Here is a 23,065-nt window from a genome sequence, read left to right as displayed (position 1 = left end):
CTGTGCTGACTCTGAACATCTGTACCCACCTCTCCCTTCTTCAACACACTGAGACCTGTGCTGACTCTGGACATCTGAGCTCTGCCTCTCCCTTCTTTCACATACTGAGACCTGTGCTGACTCTGAACATCTGTACCCACCTCTCACTTCTTCAACACTCTGAGACCTGTGCTGACTCTGAACATCTGAGCTCTGCCTCTCCCTTCTTTCACACACTGAGACCTGTGCTGACTCTGAACATCTGTACCCACCTCTCACTTCTTCAACACACTGAGACCTGTGCTGACTCTGAACATCTGTACTCAGCCTCCCCTTCTTCAACACACTGAGACCTGTGCTGACTCTGAACATCTGTACCCACCTCTCCCTTCTTCAACACACTGAGACCTCTGCTGACTCTGAACATATGAGCTCTGCCTCTCCCTTCTTCAACACACTGAGACCTGTGCTGACTCTGAACATCTGTACCCACCTCTCCCTTCTTCAACACACTGAGACCTCTGCTGAGTCTGAACATATGAGCTCTGCCTCTCCCTTCTTCAACACACTGAGACCTATGCTGACTCTGAACATCTGTATTCTGCCTCTCCCTTCTTCAACACACTGAGACCTCTGCTGACTCTGAATACCTGAGCTCTGCCTCTCCCGTCTTCAAAACACTGAGACCTGTGCTGACTCTGAACATCTGTATCTTTCCTCTCCCTTCTTCAACACACTGGGACCTGTGCTGACTCTGAACATCTGTACCCACCTCTCCCTTCTTCAACACACTGAGACCTGTGCTGACTCTGAACATCTGTATCTTACCTCTCCCTTCCTCAACACACTGAGACCTGTGCTGACTCTGAACGTCTGTACCCACCTCTCCCTTCTTCAACACACTAAGACTTGTGCTGACTCTGAACATCTGTATCTTACCTCTCCCTTCTTCAACACACTGAGACCTGTGCTGACTGAATATCTGTACCCACATCTCCCTTCTTCAACACACTGACACCCGTGCTGACTCTGAAAATATGTATCTTACCTCTCCCTTCCTCAACACACTGAGACCTGTGCTGACTCTGAACATCTGTACCCACCTCTCCCTTCTTCAACACACTCAGACCTGTGCTGACTTTCAACATCTGTACCCACCCCTCTCTTCTTCAACACACTGAGACCTGTGCTGACTCTGAACACCTGTACCCTACCTTTCCCTTCTTCAACACACTGAGACCTGTGCTGACTCTCAAGTTCTGTACCCACCGCTCACTTCTTCAACACACTGAGACCTGTGCTGACTCTGAACATCTGTACCCACCTCTCCCTTCTTCAGCACACTGAGACCTGTGCTGACTCTGAACATCTGAGCTCTGCCTCTCCCTTCTTTCACATACTGAGACCTGTGCTGACTCTGAACATCTGTACCCACCTCTCCCTTCTTCAACACACTGAGACCTGTGCTGACTCTGGACATCTGTACCCACCTCTCCCTTCTTCAACACACTGAGACCTGTGCTGACTCTGAACATCTGAGCTCTGCCTCTCCCTTCTTCCACACACTGACACCCGTGCTGACTCTGAACATCTGTATCCACCTCTCCCTTCTTCAACACACTGAGACCTATGCTGACTCTGAACATCTGTACCCACCTCTCCCTTCTTCAACACACTGAGACCTCTGCTGACTCTGAACACCTGAGCTCTGCCTCTCCCTTCCTCAACACACTGAGACCTGTGCTGACTCTTGAACATCTGTATCTTACCTCTCCCTTCCTCAACACACTGAGACCTGTGCTGGCTCTGAACATCTGTACCCACCCCTCCCTTTTTCAACACACTGAGACCTGTGCTGACTCCGAACATCTGTACCCACCTCTCCCTTCTTCAACACACTGACACCTGTGCTGACTATTGAACATATGTATCTTACCTCTCCCTTCCTCAACACACTGAGACCTGTGCTGGCTCTGAAAATCTGTACCCACCCCTCTCTTCTTCAACACACTGAGACCTGTGCTGACTCCGAACATCTGTACCCACCTCTCCCTTCTTCAACACACTGAGACCTGTGCTGACTCTGAACATCTGTATCTTACCTCTCCCTTCTTCAACACACTGAGACCTGTGCTGACTCTGAATATCTGTACCCACATCTCCCTTCTTCAACACACTGACACCCGTGCTGACTCTGAACATCTGTATCTTACTTCTCCCTTCCTCAACACACTGAGACCTGTGCTGACTCTGAACATCTGTACCCACCTCTCCCTTCTTCAACACACTCAGACCTGTGCTGACTCTCAACATCTGTACCCACCTCTCTTTTCTTCAACACACTGAGACCTGTGCTGACTCTGAGCACCTGTACCCTACCTTTCCCTTCTTCAACACACTGAGACCTGTGCTGACTCTCAAGATCTGTACCCACCGCTCACTTCTTCAACACACTGAGACCTGTGCTGACTCTGAACATCTGTACCCACCTCTCCCTTCTTCAACACACTGAGACCTGTGCTGACTCTGGACATCTGAGCTCTGCCTCTCCCTTCTTTCACATACTGAGACCTGTGCTGACTCTGAACATCTGTACCCACCTCTCACTTCTTCAACACTCTGAGACCTGTGCTGACTCTGAACATCTGAGCTCTGCCTCTCCCTTCTTTCACACACTGAGACCTGTGCTGACTCTGAACATCTGTACCCACCTCTCACTTCTTCAACACACTGAGACCTGTGCTGACTCTGAACATCTGTACTCAGCCTCCCCTTCTTCAACACACTGAGACCTGTGCTGACTCTGAAAATCTGTACCCACCTCTCCCTTCTTCAACACACTGAGACCTCTGCTGACTCTGAACATATGAGCTCTGCCTCTCCCTTCTTCAACACACTGAGACCTGTGCTGACTCTGAACATCTGTACCCACCTCTCCCTTCTTCAACACACTGAGACCTCTGCTGAGTCTGAACATATGAGCTCTGCCTCTCCCTTCTTCAACACACTGAGACCTATGCTGACTCTGAACATCTGTATTCTGCCTCTCCCTTCTTCAACACACTGAGACCTCTGCTGACTCTGAATACCTGAGCTCTGCCTCTCCCGTCTTCAAAACACTGAGACCTGTGCTGACTCTGAACATCTGTATCTTTCCTCTCCCTTCTTCAACACACTGGGACCTGTGCTGACTCTGAACATCTGTACCCACCTCTCCCTTCTTCAACACACTGAGACCTGTGCTGACTCTGAACATCTGTATCTTACCTCTCCCTTCCTCAACACACTGAGACCTGTGCTGACTCTGAACGTCTGTACCCACCTCTCCCTTCTTCAACACACTAAGACTTGTGCTGACTCTGAACATCTGTATCTTACCTCTCCCTTCTTCAACACACTGAGACCTGTGCTGACTGAATATCTGTACCCACATCTCCCTTCTTCAACACACTGACACCCGTGCTGACTCTGAAAATATGTATCTTACCTCTCCCTTCTTCAACACACTGAGACCTGTGCTGACTCTGAACATCTGTACCCACCTCTCCCTTCTTCAACACACTCAGACCTGTGCTGTCTCTCAACATCTGTACCCACCTCTCTCTTCTTCAACACACTGAGACCTGTGCTGACTCTGAACACCTGTACCCTACCTTTCCCTTCTTCAACACACTGAGACCTGTGCTGACTCTCAAGATCTGTACCCACCGCTCACTTCTTCAACACACTGAGACCTGTGCTAACTCTGAACATCTGTACCCACCTCTCCCTTCTTCAACACACTGAGACCTGTGCTGACTCTGGACATCTGAGCTCTGCCTCTCCCTTCTTTTACATACTGAGACCTGTGCTGACTCTGAACATCTGTACCCACCTCTCACTTCTTCAACACTCTGAGACCTGTGCTGACTCTGAACATCTGAGCTCTGCCTCTCCCTTCTTTCACACACTGAGACCTGTGCTGACTCTGAACATCTGTACCCACCTCTCACTTCTTCAACACACTGAGACCTGTGCTGACTCTGAACATCTGTATCTTACCTCTCCCTTCTTCAACACACTGAGACCTGTGCTGACTCTGAATATCTGTACCCACATCTCCCTTCTTCAACACACTGACACCTGTGCTGACTCTGAACATCTGTATCTTACCTCTCCCTTCCTCAACACACTGAGACCTGTGCTGACTCTGAACATCTGTACCCACCTCTCCCTTCTTCACACACTCAGACCTGTGCTGACTCTCAACATCTGTACCCACCTCTCCCTTCTTCAACACACTGAGACCTGTGCTGACTCTGGACATCTGAGCTCTGCCTCTCCCTTCTTTCACATACTGAGACCTGTGCTGACTCTGAACATCTGTACCCACCTCTCACTTCTTCAACACTCTGAGACCTGTGCTGACTCTGAACATCTGTATCTTACCTCTCCCTTCTTCAACACACTGAGACCTATGCTGACTCTGAACACCTGAGCTCTGCCTCTCCCGTCTTCAAAACACTGAGACCTGTGCTGACTCTGAACATCTGTATCTTACCTCTCCCTTCTTCAACACACTGAGACGTATGCTGACTCTGAACATCTGTATTCTGCCTCTCCCTTCTTCAACACACTGAGACCTATGCTGACTCTGAACACCTGAGCTCTGCCTCTCCCGTCTTCAAAACACTGAGACCTGTGCTGACTCTGAACATCTGTATCTTACCTCTCCCTTCTTCAACACACTGAGACCTGTGCTGACTCTGAATATCTGTACCCACATCTCCCTTCTTCAACACACTGAGACCTATGCTGACTCTGAACATCTGTATTCTGCCTCTCCCTTCTTCAACACACTGAGACCTATGCTGACTCTGAACACCTGAGCTCTGCCTCTCCCGTCTTCAAAACACTGAGACCTGTGCTGACTCTGAACATCTGTATCTTAACTCTCCCTTCTTCAACACACTGAGACCTGTGCTGACTCTGAATATCTGTACCCACATCTCCCTTCTTCAACACACTGACACCCGTGCTGACTCTGAACATCTGTATCTTACCTCTCCCTTCCTCAACACACTGAGACCTGTGCTGACTCTGAACATCTGTACCCACCTCTCCCTTCTTCAACACACTGAGACCTGTGCTGACTCTGGACATCTGAGCTCTGCCTCTCCCTTCTTTCACATACTGAGACCTGTGCTGACTCTGAACATCTGTACCCACCTCTCACTTCTTCAACACTCTGAGACCTGTGTTGACTCTGAACATCTGTACCCACCTCTCACTTCTTCAACACACTGAGACCTGTGCTGACTCTGAACATCTGTACTCAGCCTCTCCCTTCTTCAACACACTGAAACCTGTGCTGACTCTGAACATCTGTACCCACCTCTACCTTCTTCAACACACTGAGACCTCTGCTGACTCTGAACATATGAGCTCTGCCTCTCCCTTCTTCAACACACTGAGACCTGTGCTGACTCTGAACATCTGTACCCACCTCTCCCTTCTTCAACACACTGAGACCTCTGCTGACTCTGAACATATGAGCTCTGCCTCTCCCTTCTTCAACACACTGAGACGTATGCTGACTCTGAACATCTGTATTCTGCCTCTCCCTTCTTCAACACACTGAGACCTATGCTGACTCTGAACACCTGAGCTCTGCCTCTCCCGTCTTCAAAACACTGAGACCTGTGCTGACTCTGAACATCTGTATCTTACCTCTCCCTTCTTCAACACACTGAGACCTGTGCTGACTCTGAATATCTGTACCCTCATCTCCCTTCTTCAACACACTGAGACCTATGCTGACTCTGAACATCTGTATTCTGCCTCTCCCTTCTTCAACACACTGAGACCTATGCTGACTCTGAACACCTGAGCTCTGCCTCTCCCGTCTTCAAAACACTGAGACCTGTGCTGACTCTGAACATCTGTATCTTAACTCTCCCTTCTTCGACACACTGAGACCTGTGCTGACTCTGAATATCTGTACCCACATCTCCCTTCTTCAACACACTGACACCCGTGCTGACTCTGAACATCTGTATCTTACCTCTCCCTTCCTCAACACACTGAGACCTGTGCTGACTCTGAACGTCTGTACCCACCTCTCCCTTCTTTAACACACTGACACCCGTGCTGACTCTGAACATCTGTATCTTACCTCTCCCTTCCTCAACACACTGAGACCTGTGCTGACTCTGAACGTCTGTACCCACCTCTCCCTTCTTTAACACACTGAGACCTGTGCTGACTTTCAACATCTGTACCCACCTCTCTCTTCTTCAACACACTGAGACCTGTGCTGACTCTGAACACCTGTACCCTACCTGTCCCTTCTTCAACACACTGAGACTTGTGCTGACTCTCAAGTTCTGTACCCACCCCTCCCTTCTTCAACACACTGAGACCTGTGCTGACTCCGAACATCTGTACCCACCTCTCCCTTCTTCAACACACTGAGAGCTGTGCTGACTCTGAACATCTGTATCTTAACTCTCCCTTCTTCAACACACTGAGACCTGTGCTGACTCTGAATATCTGTACCCACATCTCCCTTCTTCAACACACTGACACCCGTGCTGACTCTGAACATCTGTATCTTACCTCTCCCTTCCTCAACACACTGAGACCTGTGCTGACTCTGAACATCTGTACCCACCTCTCCCTTCTTCAACACACTCAGACCTGTGCTGACTTTCAACATCTGTACCCACCCCTCTCTTCTTCAACACACTGAGACCTGTGCTGACTCTGAACACCTGTACCCTACCTTTCCCTTCTTCAACACACTGAGACCTGTGCTGACTCTCAAGTTCTGTACCCACCGCTCACTTCTTCAACACACTGAGACCTGTGCTGACTCTGAACATCTGTACCCACCTCTCCCTTCTTCAGCACACTGAGACCTGTGCTGACTCTGAACATCTGAGCTCTGCCTCTCCCTTCTTTCACATACTGAGACCTGTGCTGACTCTGAACATCTGTACCCACCTCTCCCTTCTTCAACACACTGAGACCTGTGCTGACTCTGGACATCTGTACCCACCTCTCCCTTCTTCAACACACTGAGACCTGTGCTGACTCTGAACATCTGAGCTCTGCCTCTCCCTTCTTCCACACACTGACACCCGTGCTGACTCTGAACATCTGTATCCACCTCTCCCTTCTTCAACACACTGAGACCTATGCTGACTCTGAACATCTGTACCCACCTCTCCCTTCTTCAACACACTGAGACCTCTACTGACTCTGAACACCTGAGCTCTGCCTCTCCCTTCCTCAACACACTGAGACCTGTGCTGACTCTTGAACATCTGTATCTTACCTCTCCCTTCCTCAACACACTGAGACCTGTGCTGGCTCTGAACATCTGTACCCACCCCTCCCTTTTTCAACACACTGAGACCTGTGCTGACTCCGAACATCTGTACCCACCTCTCCCTTCTTCAACACACTGACACCTGTGCTGACTCTTGAACATATGTATCTTACCTCTCCCTTCCTCAACACACTGAGACCTGTGCTGGCTCTGAAAATCTGTACCCACCCCTCTCTTCTTCAACACACTGAGACCTGTGCTGACTCCGAACATCTGTACCCACCTCTCCCTTCTTCAACACACTGAGACCTGTGCTGACTCTGAACATCTGTATCTTACCTCTCCCTTCTTCAACACACTGAGACCTGTGCTGACTCTGAATATCTGTACCCACATCTCCCTTCTTCAACACACTGACACCCGTGCTGACTCTGAACATCTGTATCTTACTTCTCCCTTCCTCAACACACTGAGACCTGTGCTGACTCTGAACATCTGTACCCACCTCTCCCTTCTTCAACACACTCAGACCTGTGCTGACTCTCAACATCTGTACCCACCTCTCTTTTCTTCAACACACTGAGACCTGTGCTGACTCTGAGCACCTGTACCCTACCTTTCCCTTCTTCAACACACTGAGACCTGTGCTGACTCTCAAGATCTGTACCCACCGCTCACTTCTTCAATACACTGAGACCTGTGCTGACTCTGAACATCTGTACCCACCTCTCCCTTCTTCAACACACTGAGACCTGTGCTGACTCTGGACATCTGAGCTCTGCCTCTCCCTTCTTTCACATACTGAGACCTGTGCTGACTCTGAACATCTGTACCCACCTCTCACTTCTTCAACACTCTGAGACCTGTGCTGACTCTGAACATCTGAGCTCTGCCTCTCCCTTCTTTCACACACTGAGACCTGTGCTGACTCTGAACATCTGTACCCACCTCTCACTTCTTCAACACACTGAGACCTGTGCTGACTCTGAACATCTGTACCCACCTCTCCCTTCTTCATCACACTGAGACCTCTGCTGACTCTGAACATATGAGCTCTGCCTCTCCCTTCTTCAACACACTGAGACCTGTGCTGACTCTGAACATCTGTACCCACCTCGCCCTTCTTCAACACACTGAGACCTCTGCTGAGTCTGAACATATGAGCTCTGCCTCTCCCTTCTTCAACACACTGAGACCTATGCTGACTCTGAACATCTGTATCTTACCTCTCCCTTCCTCAACACACTGAGACCTGTGCTGACTCTGAACGTCTGTACCCACCTCTCCCTTCTTTAACACACTGAGACCTGTGCTGACTTTCAACATCTGTACCCACCTCTCTCTTCTTCAACACACTGAGACCTGTGCTGACTCTGAACACCTGTACCCTACCTGTCCCTTCTTCAACACACTGAGACTTGTGCTGACTCTCAAGTTCTGTACCCACCCCTCCCTTCTTCAACACACTGAGACCTGTGCTGACTCCGAACATCTGTACCCACCTCTCCCTTCTTCAACACACTGAGAGCTGTGCTGACTCTGAACATCTGTATCTTAACTCTCCCTTCTTCAACACACTGAGACCTGTGCTGACTCTGAATATCTGTACCCACATCTCCCTTCTTCAACACACTGACACCCGTGCTGACTCTGAACATCTGTATCTTACCTCTCCCTTCCTCAACACACTGAGACCTGTGCTGACTCTGAACATCTGTACCCACCTCTCCCTTCTTCAACACACTCAGACCTGTGCTGACTTTCAACATCTGTACCCACCCCTCTCTTCTTCAACACACTGAGACCTGTGCTGACTCTGAACACCTGTACCCTACCTTTCCCTTCTTCAACACACTGAGACCTGTGCTGACTCTCAAGTTCTGTACCCACCGCTCACTTCTTCAACACACTGAGACCTGTGCTGACTCTGAACATCTGTACCCACCTCTCCCTTCTTCAGCACACTGAGACCTGTGCTGACTCTGAACATCTGAGCTCTGCCTCTCCCTTCTTTCACATACTGAGACCTGTGCTGACTCTGAACATCTGTACCCACCTCTCCCTTCTTCAACACACTGAGACCTGTGCTGACTCTGGACATCTGTACCCACCTCTCCCTTCTTCAATACACTGAGACCTGTGCTGACTCTGAACATCTGAGCTCTGCCTCTCCCTTCTTCCACACACTGACACCCGTGCTGACTCTGAACATCTGTATCCACCTCTCCCTTCTTCAACACACTGAGACCTATGCTGACTCTGAACATCTGTACCCACCTCTCCCTTCTTCAACACACTGAGACCTCTACTGACTCTGAACACCTGAGCTCTGCCTCTCCCTTCCTCAACACACTGAGACCTGTGCTGACTCTTGAACATCTGTATCTTACCTCTCCCTTCCTCAACACACTGAGACCTGTGCTGGCTCTGAACATCTGTACCCACCCCTCCCTTTTTCAACACACTGAGACCTGTGCTGACTCCGAACATCTGTACCCACCTCTCCCTTCTTCAACACACTGACACCTGTGCTGACTCTTGAACATATGTATCTTACCTCTCCCTTCCTCAACACACTGAGACCTGTGCTGGCTCTGAAAATCTGTACCCACCCCTCTCTTCTTCAACACACTGAGACCTGTGCTGACTCCGAACATCTGTACCCACCTCTCCCTTCTTCAACACACTGAGACCTGTGCTGACTCTGAACATCTGTATCTTACCTCTCCCTTCTTCAACACACTGAGACCTGTGCTGACTCTGAATATCTGTACCCACATCTCCCTTCTTCAACACACTGACACCCGTGCTGACTCTGAACATCTGTATCTTACTTCTCCCTTCCTCAACACACTGAGACCTGTGCTGACTCTGAACATCTGTACCCACCTCTCCCTTCTTCAACACACTCAGACCTGTGCTGACTCTCAACATCTGTACCCACCTCTCTTTTCTTCAACACACTGAGACCTGTGCTGACTCTGAGCACCTGTACCCTACCTTTCCCTTCTTCAACACACTGAGACCTGTGCTGACTCTCAAGATCTGTACCCACCGCTCACTTCTTCAATACACTGAGACCTGTGCTGACTCTGAACATCTGTACCCACCTCTCCCTTCTTCAACACACTGAGACCTGTGCTGACTCTGGACATCTGAGCTCTGCCTCTCCCTTCTTTCACATACTGAGACCTGTGCTGACTCTGAACATCTGTACCCACCTCTCACTTCTTCAACACTCTGAGACCTGTGCTGACTCTGAACATCTGAGCTCTGCCTCTCCCTTCTTTCACACACTGAGACCTGTGCTGACTCTGAACATCTGTACCCACCTCTCACTTCTTCAACACACTGAGACCTGTGCTGACTCTGAACATCTGTACCCACCTCTCCCTTCTTCATCACACTGAGACCTCTGCTGACTCTGAACATATGAGCTCTGCCTCTCCCTTCTTCAACACACTGAGACCTGTGCTGACTCTGAACATCTGTACCCACCTCGCCCTTCTTCAACACACTGAGACCTCTGCTGAGTCTGAACATATGAGCTCTGCCTCTCCCTTCTTCAACACACTGAGACCTATGCTGACTCGGAACATCTGTATTCTGCCTCTCCCTTCTTCAACACACTGAGACCTCTGCTGACTCTGAATACCTGAGCTCTGCCTCTCCCGTCTTCAAAACACTGAGACCTGTGCTGACTCTGAACATCTGTATCTTTCCTCTCCCTTCTTCAACACACTGGGACCTGTGCTGACTCTGAACATCTGTACCCACCTCTCCCTTCTTCAACACACTGAGACCTGTGCTGACTCTGAACATCTGTATCTTACCTCTCCCTTCCTCAACACACTGAGACCTGTGCTGACTCTGAACGTCTGTACCCACCTCTCCCTTCTTCAACACACTAAGACTTGTGCTGACTCTGAACATCTGTATCTTACCTCTCCCTTCTTCAACACACTGAGACCTGTGCTGACTGAATATCTGTACCCACATCTCCCTTCTTCAACATACTGACACCCGTGCTGACTCTGAAAATATGTATCTTACCTCTCCCTTCTTCAACACACTGAGACCTTTGCTGACTCTGAACATCTGTACCCACCTCTCCCTTCTTCAACACACTCAGACCTGTGCTGTCTCTCAACATCTGTACCCACCTCTCTCTTCTTCAACACACTGAGACCTGTGCTGACTCTGAACACCTGTACCCTACCTTTCCCTTCTTCAACACACTGAGACCTGTGCTGACTCTCAAGATCTGTACCCACCGCTCACTTCTTCAACACACTGAGACCTGTGCTAACTCTGAACATCTGTACCCACCTCTCCCTTCTTCAACACACTGAGACCTGTGCTGACTCTGGACATCTGAGCTCTGCCTCTCCCTTCTTTCACATACTGAGACCTGTGCTGACTCTGAACATCTGTACCCACCTCTCACTTCTTCAACACTCTGAGACCTGTGCTGACTCTGAACATCTGAGCTCTGCCTCTCCCTTCTTTCACACACTGAGACCTGTGCTGACTCTGAACATCTGTACCCACCTCTCACTTCTTCAACACACTGAGACCTGTGCTGACTCTGAACATCTGTATCTTACCTCTCCCTTCTTCAACACACTGAGACCTGTGCTGACTCTGAATATCTGTACCCACATCTCCCTTCTTCAACACACTGACACCTGTGCTGACTCTGAACATCTGTATCTTACCTCTCCCTTCCTCAACACACTGAGACCTGTGCTGACTCTGAACATCTGTACCCACCTCTCCCTTCTTCAACACACTCAGACCTGTGCTGACTCTCAACATCTGTACCCACCTCTCCCTTCTTCAACACACTGAGACCTGTGCTGACTCTGGACATCTGAGCTCTGCCTCTCCCTTCTTTCACATACTGAGACCTGTGCTGACTCTGAACATCTGTACCCACCTCTCACTTCTTCAACACTCTGAGACCTGTGCTGACTCTGAACATCTGAGCTCTGCCTCTCCCTTCTTTCACACACTGAGACCTGTGCTGACTCTGAACATCTGTACCCACCTCTCACTTCTTCAACACACTGAGACCTGTGCTGACTCTGAACATCTGTACTCAGCCTCTCCCTTCTTCAACACACTGAGACCTGTGCTGACTCTGAACATCTGTACCCACCTCTTCCTTCTTCAACACACTGAGGGGGTCATTCTGACCTTGGCGGTCTTTTCGCAAGACCGCCGAGTTACCGCCGCGGTGAAGACCGCCGACCGCGGCGGTATGCCGCTGTGCGCATTCTGACCGCAGGGAGCGTTCCGCCGGAAAACCGCCAGCAGCCACACTGGCGGTCGGCGGGAAAGTGGAGACTGGTCAACCTCCACCGCCACGCCAGCAGAACACCGCCCACAGAATTACGACCCACATTACTGTGTGGCGGTCTTCTGTTGGCGGTCACCTCCCCATGGCTCCTGTCTCCTCCCGGAGGACCAACGCACAAGGCAAGTTGATCGTCCGTGAGGGGAGGGGGTGGGGGGGGTGTTGTGTGATGTGTGCGTGCATGGGGGTGTGCGTGTGAGTGTGTAGAGGGGGTGTGTGAGTGCGTGCATGCGGGCGGGGAGTGCTGCTGTGCCTATGGGCAATGTGTGTAGTTCGGCGGGTGCGCATGTCGGCATGTATGTGTGCGGGTATGTGTCCCCGTTGTGTATGTGTGTGTGTAGGGGGTGTGTATATGTGCATGTTGGGGGTGTGTGCATGTCGGGGTGCGTGTATGTGCATGTCGGGGTGGGGGTGGGGAGGGGGTTCGTACCACCTCTGGGGGGTGGCAGGGGGGTGGAGGGTGTGGGGGGAGGACTCGGGGGGGCAGTGGGGGGTGGGGGAGACCCCTATCAGTGCCAGGGAAGGAATTCCCTGGCCCCGATAGTGCCTACCGCCATGGTTCGCATGGCGGTTCCCGACCGCCAGAAACCGCGGCGGTAAGCAGGGTCATGATACCGTTGGCGGTCTTGGGTCGACCACCGGAGTGCGCAGACTCCAGCCCGTCGGTCATGACCGCCGTGGCTGTCGGAGTGGGGAAGTGGCGGTCGGTCGCGGCGGTGACCGCCGCGGTCAGAATGCCATTTTTAATACCGCCGGTCTGTTCGCGGTCCGACCGCCGCCTCTCCGCCGACCGCCAAGGTCAGAATGAGGGCCTGAGACCTCTGCTGACTCTGAACATATGAGCTCTGCCTCTCCCTTCTTCAACACACTGAGACCTGTGCTGACTCTGAACATCTGTACCCACCTCTCCCTTCTTCAACACACTGAGACCTCTGCTGAGTCTGAACATATGAGCTCTGCCTCTCCTTTCTTCAACACACTGAGACCTATGCTGACTCTGAACATCTGTATTCTGCCTCTCCCTTCTTCAACACACTGAGACCTCTGCTGACTCTGAACCACTGAGCTCTGCCTCTCCCGTCTTCAAAACACTGAGACCTGTGCTGACTCTGAACATCTGTATCTTTCCTCTCCCTTCTTCAACACACTGAGACCTGTGCTGACTCTGAACATCTGTACCCACCTCTCCCTTCTTCAACACACTGAGACCTGTGCTGACTCTGAACATCTGTATCTTACCTCTCCCTTCCTCAACACACTGAGACCTGTGCTGACTCTGAACATCTGTACCCACCTCTCCCTTCTTCAACACACTAAGACTTGTGCTGACTCTGAACATCTGTATCTTACCTCTCCCTTCTTCAACACACTGAGACCTGTGCTGACTGAATATCTGTACCCACATCTCCCTTCTTCAACACACTGACACCCGTGCTGACTCTGAACATATGTATCTTACCTCTCCCTTCCTCAACACACTGAGACCTGTGCTGACTCTGAACATCTGTACCCACCTCTCCCTTCTTCGACACACTGAGACCTGTGCTGACTCTCAACATCTGTACCCACCTCTCTCTTCTTCAACACACTGAGACCTGTGCTGACTCTGAACACCTGTACCCTACCTTTCCCTTCTTCAACACACTGAGACCTGTGCTGACTCTCAAGATCTGTACCCACCTCTCCCTTCTTCAACACACTGAGACCTGTGCTAACTCTGAACATCTGTACCCACCTCTCCCTTCTTCAACACACTGAGACCTGTGCTGACTCTGGACATCTGAGCTCTGCCTCTCCCTTCTTTCACATACTGAGACCTGTGCTGACTCTGAACATCTGTACCCACCTCTCACTTCTTCAACACTCTGAGACCTGTGCTGACTCTGAACATCTGAGCTCTGCCTCTCCCTTCTTTCACACACTGAGACCTGTGCTGACTCTGAACATCTGTACCCACCTCTCACTTCTTCAACACACTGAGACCTGTGCTGACTCTGAATATCTGTACTTAGCCTCTCCCTTCTTCAACACACTGAGACCTGTGCTGACTCTGAACATCTGTACCCATCTCTCCCTTCTTCAACACACTGAGACCTCTGCTGACTCTGAACATATGAGCTCTGCCTCTCCCTTCTTCAACACACTGAGACCTGTGCTGACTCTGAACATCTGTACCCACCTCTCCCTTCTTCAACACACTGAGACCTGTGCTGACTCTGAACATATGAGCTCTGCCTCTCTCTTCTTCAACACACTGAGACCTATGCTGACTCTGAACATCTGTATTCTGCCTCTCCCTTCTTCAACACACTGAGACCTATGCTGACTCTGAACACCTGAGCTCTGCCTCTCCCGTCTTCAAAGCACTGAGACCTGTGCTGACTCTGAACATCTGTACCCACCTCTCGCTTCTTCAACACACTAAGACTTGTGCTGACTCTGAACATCTGTATCTTACCTCTCCCTTCTTCAACACACTGAGACCTGTGCTGACTGAATATCTGTGCCCACATCTCCCTTCTTCAACACACTGACACCCGTGCTGACTCTGAACATATGTATCTTACCTCTCCCTTCTTCAACACACTGAGACCTGTGCTGACTCTGAACATCTGTACCCACCTCTCCCTTCTTCAACACACTGAGACCTGTGAGGGTTGGCTGTGTTGCCTTGTATTTATCAGAAGTTCATGTTTTTGTCAGAAAGAGGTGAACAGGTGAGTTCTTGACTCTTGAGTCCTGTATGATGGTGGGAGTTCTGTCTGACTTTCTAGCAGCTATGAAGTTTTTTTTCGACCTTTGTGAGGTCTTGAAGTTCAGAGATATAACGAGTCCTAACTCCAGAGACTAAGGCCAAGAAAACTGTTGTTTACATCTCTCGGCCAAAATGAAAGCCCAGTTACCATTGGTCAAGAATGTTGAACTCATCCAATAAAGTGAGAGTGGGATGGTGGGCACTTTTTCATACGTTTTACTGATGTTAGGAGTAAAATGGTTGGTGGATAGTTGGCAGGGTCATCAGGATTTAGATTTTCGTTTTTCAAGAGTGAATAGACTACCCCCATTTTACATTCTTCAAGAACGATGGTTGTAGCTAAGCTGGACTGGAACTCCCGTCTGGTGTAACACCTTGGGGCCTGATTTAGTTCTTGGTGGAGGGGAATACTCTGTCACAAAAGTGACAGATATCCCGTCTGCTGAATTATGACCCCGTTATATTCTGTGGAGATCGGAATACGGCAGGGTATCTGTCACGTTTGTGATGGAGGATTCCATCTACTGAGAACCAATCAGGCCCTCAGTCATGAGCCCAGGCTGTGTGACATCTTCACAAGACAAGGTGAAGTGGACAACCAGGCCTGGATTTATTCACCAGCCTGGGGGTTCCATTTGCTTCTCGTGGTTGAGAGCTGTCCCAGGTATGGTGATTACAGTGGCCTCTACTGATGTTTAATATGATCCTAGATGTACTCTACGTTGGCGGTAAAAAGCGAAGCTAGGAGATTGCAAAACTCCTGCAGGTGAGGTTTAGAACTGGTCAAGGACTTAGGCTTCAGAAAGGAAGCAATGATGAGGAAGGCTCCCAAAGTCCTCTCTAGCCTGCCTAACGCTGCCTTATACCCGCATGGTGTCTATGGAGCTAGAGTACAATTGCCTCAAGAGTCACTAGGCTTGTCTGGTCTGGACTTTAGAATCACTGAAATTCAAGAGTGTTGGAAATGGCCCTCTCTGTAGGGTCACCCCCAAATGTTTTGTGTTTTACCCTTCTCTTTTTGCTGAATTTGTTTTTGTTGGCCTTAGGGCTCTGTGCACTTTACCCCGACTAACTATTGCTAAAGTGGTTGTGCTCACTACCCTAAAACATGGGCAAATTGGCTTATACCCAATTGGCATACCTAATTGACTCATAAGCTTCCTTTACGGTGGTATACTATATCCCCAGGGCCTGTTAATTAAATGCTACCAGTGGGCCTGCAGCACTGATTGTGCCACCCGCCTAGTTAGCGCTCTAAAACTTGCCCTAGGCCTGCCATTGCAGCCTGAAGGCAGTGTCACGCTGCCATGTCAATTTGGCATTTAAGATCCCTTGCCAAGCCTTAAACTGCACTTTTATTACATTAGTCACCCCTAAGGTAGGCCCTAGGTAGTCCATAGTGCAGGGTGTTGTGTAGTTAAAAGTTAGGACATATACGTTTAAGTTTTACATGTCCTGGTAGTGAAAAACTCCCAAATTAGTTTTTCACCACTGTGAGGCCCACCGCTTCCAATAGGATAACATTGTGCATTCCTTGATACAGGTAATAAGCTATATTTCCTAAATGAGAGGAGGTAGATATGTCATGTCTGGTGTCTATGGTATTGTAATGATAAACTTTTTTCAATGGCAAAGACCGGATATCATTACAATTTTGAAAATGTCAGTATTAGATAGTTGACATTTTCCTGCCGTTAGCTCTTTGTGTCTGCAGCCTGTCTTGGGTTACAGGACTTGGTGTAGCTGATAGACCTCAAATTCCTCCCAAACAATCACACAATAGTGGGATAAGCTAAGCCTCAATGAGCCATCAACTGTCAGAATGGCGTTGGAGCTGATCACAACCCCACTTGCACCTGAATAAGCTGTGTCCTGTCTCCTCACAATAGGTCCAACAAGCCTGTATTGTCACTGCAGCCAGCCTGGAGCCAGGGCAGGGGAGGCAGGAAATTCCAAGAACTTCAACGAACCTTTCCAGAAGCGTCTCCCACCTTCCTGGAGAAGGGCGCCAGGTTATAAACATAGGCCTCTCAGACTCACACTTAAGTATACACCTGGACTTGTGGATACTCTGTCAGGAAGATTAGACTTCTGTGCTTCTGAAGGACTTCCACTGTTTTGGACTGGACTCTTGCGTTGCCGTGCTGATCTGCTGCCTGCTGTCCTCTTCCCTGGGTGAGAAGGGGACTGGACCTGCATCACTCGAACCCAGCGTGACTTCAAGAGTTAGCTGGCTGGCCTCCTGCTCTGTAGTCTCAGGGACATAAAAGATTTCCAACCACCCTGCTCCTGCACCTGGACTCTGCCATCTGCGAGTCTTCTCTGCCAAGTGGTGCCACTCAGTCCTTGACCCTTGAACGTCAGCCTAAGGTGCTTCCCAGCGAAACCAACACATCCTCTCTGCTATGCGGTGCATCCCCTAACCGAAACAATGCATCTCCTTGGCTGAGCAATGCATCTCTCCTTTGGAGCAGCGCATCCCTGAGCAGAACTGATGTATCGCGTGGATTGGACCTGTCGCAACGGACTTGCATCACTGTTTCATCCCGCATCTCGGGTTCGATGCATCACCTTCAGAACCGCCACTGCGCACTTCCTGGCGCAAGCTCCTCACATCTGCTGTCAACAGCAGCCTTGAGAAGGAAGCCGAAATCTGCATCGCAGCTACATGGGTCATCGGAACCAGCACTTCACCCGACTGCGCGACGGATCCTCAGCACTGGCCTTCCCCTCGCAAGCCCCCTCGACGGGATCCTCGACACGGACAGAACAGGACCTCGGATTAGAGCCTCGCCACATCTCAAAACCGACTCATCGCCTCGGCTGCATCTTTGCGGACCCAAGCGATGCTTTGCAACCTAGGATTTATAATACGTTTGGGCCTAACCTGGCCCCTGTAGCTGCCCGAGCTGCGTTGCGGTTGGCCTGAACTTTTGACTTTGTCCTGGTACGGCTTGGCCAGAAATGCCCAACAGAGCTTTCTGCTTCTTGGCAGTACTTTGAATCCAATATCTTCAGTTCTAATTCTTGCGGATTTGCTCTTTTGGTCTTGTTTTACTTGCGACATTGTGATTTATTTTTCTTACCTGCTGTGGGATTTTTTGTGTGGTGTTTTCACGGTTTCACTGTTTGAAGTGTTGCACAAATAGTGTACACATTGCCTCTAAGTTAGGCCTGAGTGCTTGTGCCAAGCTACCGGAGGGTGGGCACAGGTTACTCTAAGGTGTGTGGCTGGTCCTTACCCTGACTGGGACTGCGGTTGCTGCTTGACCACGGGTAACACCACAGTCCACTAACAACACCATTTCTGACAAAGAGTTTTAAGGTTGGGGATTCTACTGGGCCATACTTTTCTGGAACGGAGTCTCCCAGAGACTGGTCCAGACAGGCCCAGTACGTTCTCAGAATGGTATTGGGGTCAGGACCACATCCCTGTGCCTGAGGTTGTTAATTTCAGTGTCGTGAGTACCCTGCCAGTTGTGAAGAGGCGCAGCAGCGCTCGGGTAACACGTGTGGCTGCTGCAAGCTCTTGGCGGCCACTCCGGGTCGTCTGATCGTTGGGATTTGTAGCCGTGAAAAGGGCCCCATTTAAGTGCAGAGCGGACCCCTACGAGCTGCCGGGTGGAAAGACTCCAGAGGCGGAGACTGTAGGATGCAGAGTCCCCCCGGGGTGGACGGCGCTGCTGAGAGAGTCTGACAGATCAGCCCTGGCCTCGCATGGCCTCACCTGGCCTCACCTGGCCTCACCTGCTGAACCTGCTCAACCTGTGCAAGAGCTTCCAGGAGTACTGCAGAGAGGGGGGTTCAGGAGTACTGCAGAGAGGGGGGTTCAGGAGTACTGCAGAGAGGGGGGTTCAGGAGTACTGCAGAGAGGGGGGTTCAGGAGTACTACAGAGAGGGGGTACTACAGAGAGGGGGTACTACAGAGAGGGGTTTTCAGGAGTACTACAGAGAGGGGGTTTCAGGAGTACTACAGAGAGGGGTTTCAGGAATACTGGAGAAAGGGGTTTTCAGGAGCAGTACAGAGAGGGGTTTTCAGGAGCAGTACAGAGAGGGGTTTTCAGGAGTACTACATAGAGGGGGTTTCAGGAGCAGTACAGAGAGGGGTTTTCAGGAGCAGTACAGAGAGGGGTTTTCAGGAGTACTACAGAGAGGGGTTTCAGGAGTTCTGCAGAGAGGGGTTTTCAGGAGTACTACAGAGAGGGGGTTTCAGGAGTACTACAGAGAGGGGTTTTAGGAGTACTGCAGAGAGGGGTTTTCAGGAGTAGTACAGAGAGGGCTTTCAGGAGTACTACAGAGAGGGGTTTTCGGGAGTACTACAGAGAGGGGTTTCAGGAGTACTGCAGAGAGTGGTTTTCAGGAGTACTACAGAGAGGGGGTTTCAGGAGTACGTCAGAAAGGGGTTTTCAGGAGTACTACAGAGAGGGGGTTTCAGGAGTACTACAGAGAGGGGTTTTAGGAGTACTGCAGAGAGGGGTTTTCAGGAGTACTACAGAGAGGGCTTTCAGGAGTACTACAGAGAGGGGTTTTCAGGAGTACTACAGAGAGGGGTGTTCAGGAGTACTACAGAGAGGGGCTTCTTTCAGGAGCAGTACAGAGAGGGGGTTTCAGGAGTTCTACAGAGAGGGGTTTTCAGGAGTACTACAGAGAGGGCTTTCAGGAGTACTACAGAGAGTGGTTTTCAGGAGTACTACAGAGTGGGGTTTTCAGGAGTACCACAGAGAGGGGTTTTCAGGAGTACCACAGAGAGGGGTTTTCAGGAGTCCCTCAGAGAGGGGTTTTCAGGAGTACTGCAGAGAGGGGTTTTCAGGAGTACCACAGAGAGGGTTCATGAGTACTACAGAGAGGGGGTACTACAGAGAGGGGGTACTACAGAGAGGGGGTATTGCAGAGAGGGGTTTTCAGGTGTACTACAAAGAGGGGTTTTCAGCAGCAGTACTGAGAGGGGTTTTCGGGAGCAGTACAGAGAGGGGCTGGAGTACTACAGAGAGGGGTTTTCAGGACTACTACAGAGAGGGGGTTTCAGGAGGGCTACAGAGAGGGGTTTCAGGAATACTGGAGAAAGGGGTTTTCAGGAGCAGTACAGAGAGGGGTTTTCAGGAGCAGTACAGAGAGGGGTTTTCAGGAGTACTACATAGAGGGGGTTTCAGGAGTACTACAGAGAGGGGTTTCAGGAGTACTGCAGAGAGGGGTTTTCAGGAGTACTACAGAGAGGGGGTTTCAGGAGTACTACAGAGAGGGGTTTTAGGAGTACTGCAGAGAGGGGTTTTCAGGAGTAGTACAGAGAGGGGTTTCAGGAGTACTGCAGAGAGGGGTTTTCAGGAGTACTACAGAGAGGGGGTTTCAGGAGTACGTCAGAGAGGGGTTTTCAGGAGTACTACAGAGAGGGGTTTTCAGGAGTAGTACAGAGAGGGGTTTTCAGGAGTACCACAGAGAGGGTTCATGAGTACTACAGAGAGGGGGTACTACAGAGAGGGGGTACTGCAGAGAGGGGTTTTCAGGTGTAATACAGAGAGGGGTTTTCAGCAGCAGTACAGAGAGGGGATTTCCGGAGCAGTACAGAGAGGGGCTGGAGTACTACAGAGAGGGGGTTTCAGGAGTACTACAGAGAGGGGTTTCAGGAATACTGGAGAAAGGGGTTTTCAGGAGCAGTACAGAGAGGGGTTTTCAGGAGCAGTACAGAGAGGGGTTTTCAGGAGTACTACATAGAGGGGGTTTCAGGAGTACTACAGAGAGGGGTTTCAGGAGTACTGCAGAGAGGGGTTTTCAGGTGAACTACGGAGAGGGGGTTTCAGGAGTACTACAGAGAGGGGTGTTCAGGAGTACTACAGAGAGGGGCTTTCAGGAGCACTACAGAGAGGGGCTTTCAGGAGCACTACAGAGAGGGGGTTTCAGGAGTACTACAGAGAGGGGGTTTCAGGAGTACTACAGAGAGGGTTCAGGAGTACTACAGAGAGGGGCTTTCAGGAGTACTACAGAGAGGGGTTTTCATGAGTACCACAGAGTGGGGTTTTCAGGAGTACCACAGAGTGGGGTTTTCAGGAGTACCACAGAGAGGGGTTTTCAGGAGTACCACAGAGAGGGGTTTTCAGGAGTCCCTCAGAGAGGGGTTTTCAGGAGGACTGCAGAGAGGGGGTTTCTGGAGTACTACAGAGAGGGGTTTCAGGAGTAGTACGGAGAGGGGGTTTCAGGAGTACTACAGAGAGGGGTTTCAGGAGTACTACAGAGAGGGGCTTTCAGGAGTAGTACAGAGAGGGGCTTTCAGGAGTACTGCAGAGAGGGGTTTCAGGAGTAGTACAGAGAGGGGGTTTCAGGAGTACTACAGAGAGGGCTTTCAGGAGTATTACAGAGAGGGGATTTCAGGAGTACTAAAGAGAGGGGCTTTCAGGAGTACTACAGAGAGGGTTTTCAGGAGTACTACAGAGAGGGGCTTTCAGGAGTACTACAGAGAGGGGTTTCAGGAGTACTACAGAGAGGGGTTTTCATGAGTACTGCAGAGAGGGGGTTTCTGGAGTACTGCAGAGAGGGGTTTCAGGAGTAGTACAGAGAGGGGGTTTCAGGAGTACTACAGAGAGGGCTTTCAGGAGTACTACAGAGAGGGGTTTTCAGGAGTACTACAGAGAGGGGTTTTCAGGAGTAGTACAGAGAGGGGCTTTCAGGAGTACTGCAGAGAGGGGTTTCAGGAGTAGTACAGAGAGGGGGTTTCAGGAGTACTACAGAGAGGCCTTTCAGGAGTACTACAGAGAGGGGTTTTCAGGAGTACTACAAAGAGGGGCTTTCAGGAGTACTACAGAGAGGGTTTTCAGGAGTACTACAGAGAGGGGCTTTCAGGAGTACTACAGAGAGGGTTTTCAGGAGTACCACAGAGAGGGGTTTCAGGAGTACCTCAGAGAGGGGTTTTCAGTAGTATTACAGAGAGGGTTCAGGAGTACTACAGAGAGGGGCTTTCAGGAGTACTACAGAGAGGGGCTTTCAGGAGTACCACAGAGTGGGGTTTTCAGGAGTACCACAGAGAGGGGTTTTCAGGAGTACTACAGAGAGGGGTTTTCAGGAGTCCCTCAGAGAGGGGTTTTCAGGAGTACTGCAGAGAGGGGGTTTCTGGAGTACTGCAGAGAGGGGGTTTTCAGTAGTACAGAGAGGGTTTTCAGGAGTACTACAGAGAGGGGTTTTTGAGGAGTACCACAGAGAGGGGTTTTCAGGAGTACCACAGAGAGGGGTTTTCAGGAGTACTGCAGAGAGCGGTTTTCAGGAGTACCACAAAGAGGGGTTTCAGGAGTACCTCAGAGAGGGGTTTTCAGTAGTATTACAGATAGGGTTCAGGAGTACTACAGAGAGGGGCTTTCAGGAGTACTACAGAGAGGGGTTTTCAGGAGTACCACAGAGTGGGGTTTTCAGGAGTACCACAGAGAGGGGTTTCAGGAGTACTACAGAGAGGGCTTTCAGGAGTAGTACAGAGAGGGGTTTTCAGGAGTACTGCAGAGAGGGGGTTTTCAGTAGTACAGAGAGGGTTTTCAGGAGTACTACAGAGAGGGGTTTTTGAGGAGTACCACAGAGAGGGGTTTTCAGGAGTACCACAGAGAGGGGTTTTCAGGAGTACCACAGAGAGGGGTTTTCAGGAGTACCGCAGAGAGCGGTTTTCAGGAGTACCGCAGAGAGGGGT

At 50.4% G+C, this 23,065-nt stretch overlaps 1 protein-coding gene across 1 annotated transcript in view; it reads left to right on the top strand.

Annotated features, from left to right (window-relative positions):
* LOC138260537 (fibrinogen-like protein 1-like protein) overlaps positions 1-23,065 on the top strand; it is a 164,028-nt gene that overhangs the window by 122,558 nt on the left and 18,405 nt on the right. The window lies entirely within an intron of this gene.

The sequence above is a fragment of the Pleurodeles waltl genome, chromosome 9 (genome assembly GCF_031143425.1).
Source record: "Pleurodeles waltl isolate 20211129_DDA chromosome 9, aPleWal1.hap1.20221129, whole genome shotgun sequence".
NCBI classification, from domain to species: Eukaryota; Metazoa; Chordata; class Amphibia; order Caudata; family Salamandridae; genus Pleurodeles; species Pleurodeles waltl.
The sequence above is the reverse complement of the archived record's forward strand: the minus strand, read 5'-3'. Positions and strand labels throughout refer to the sequence as shown.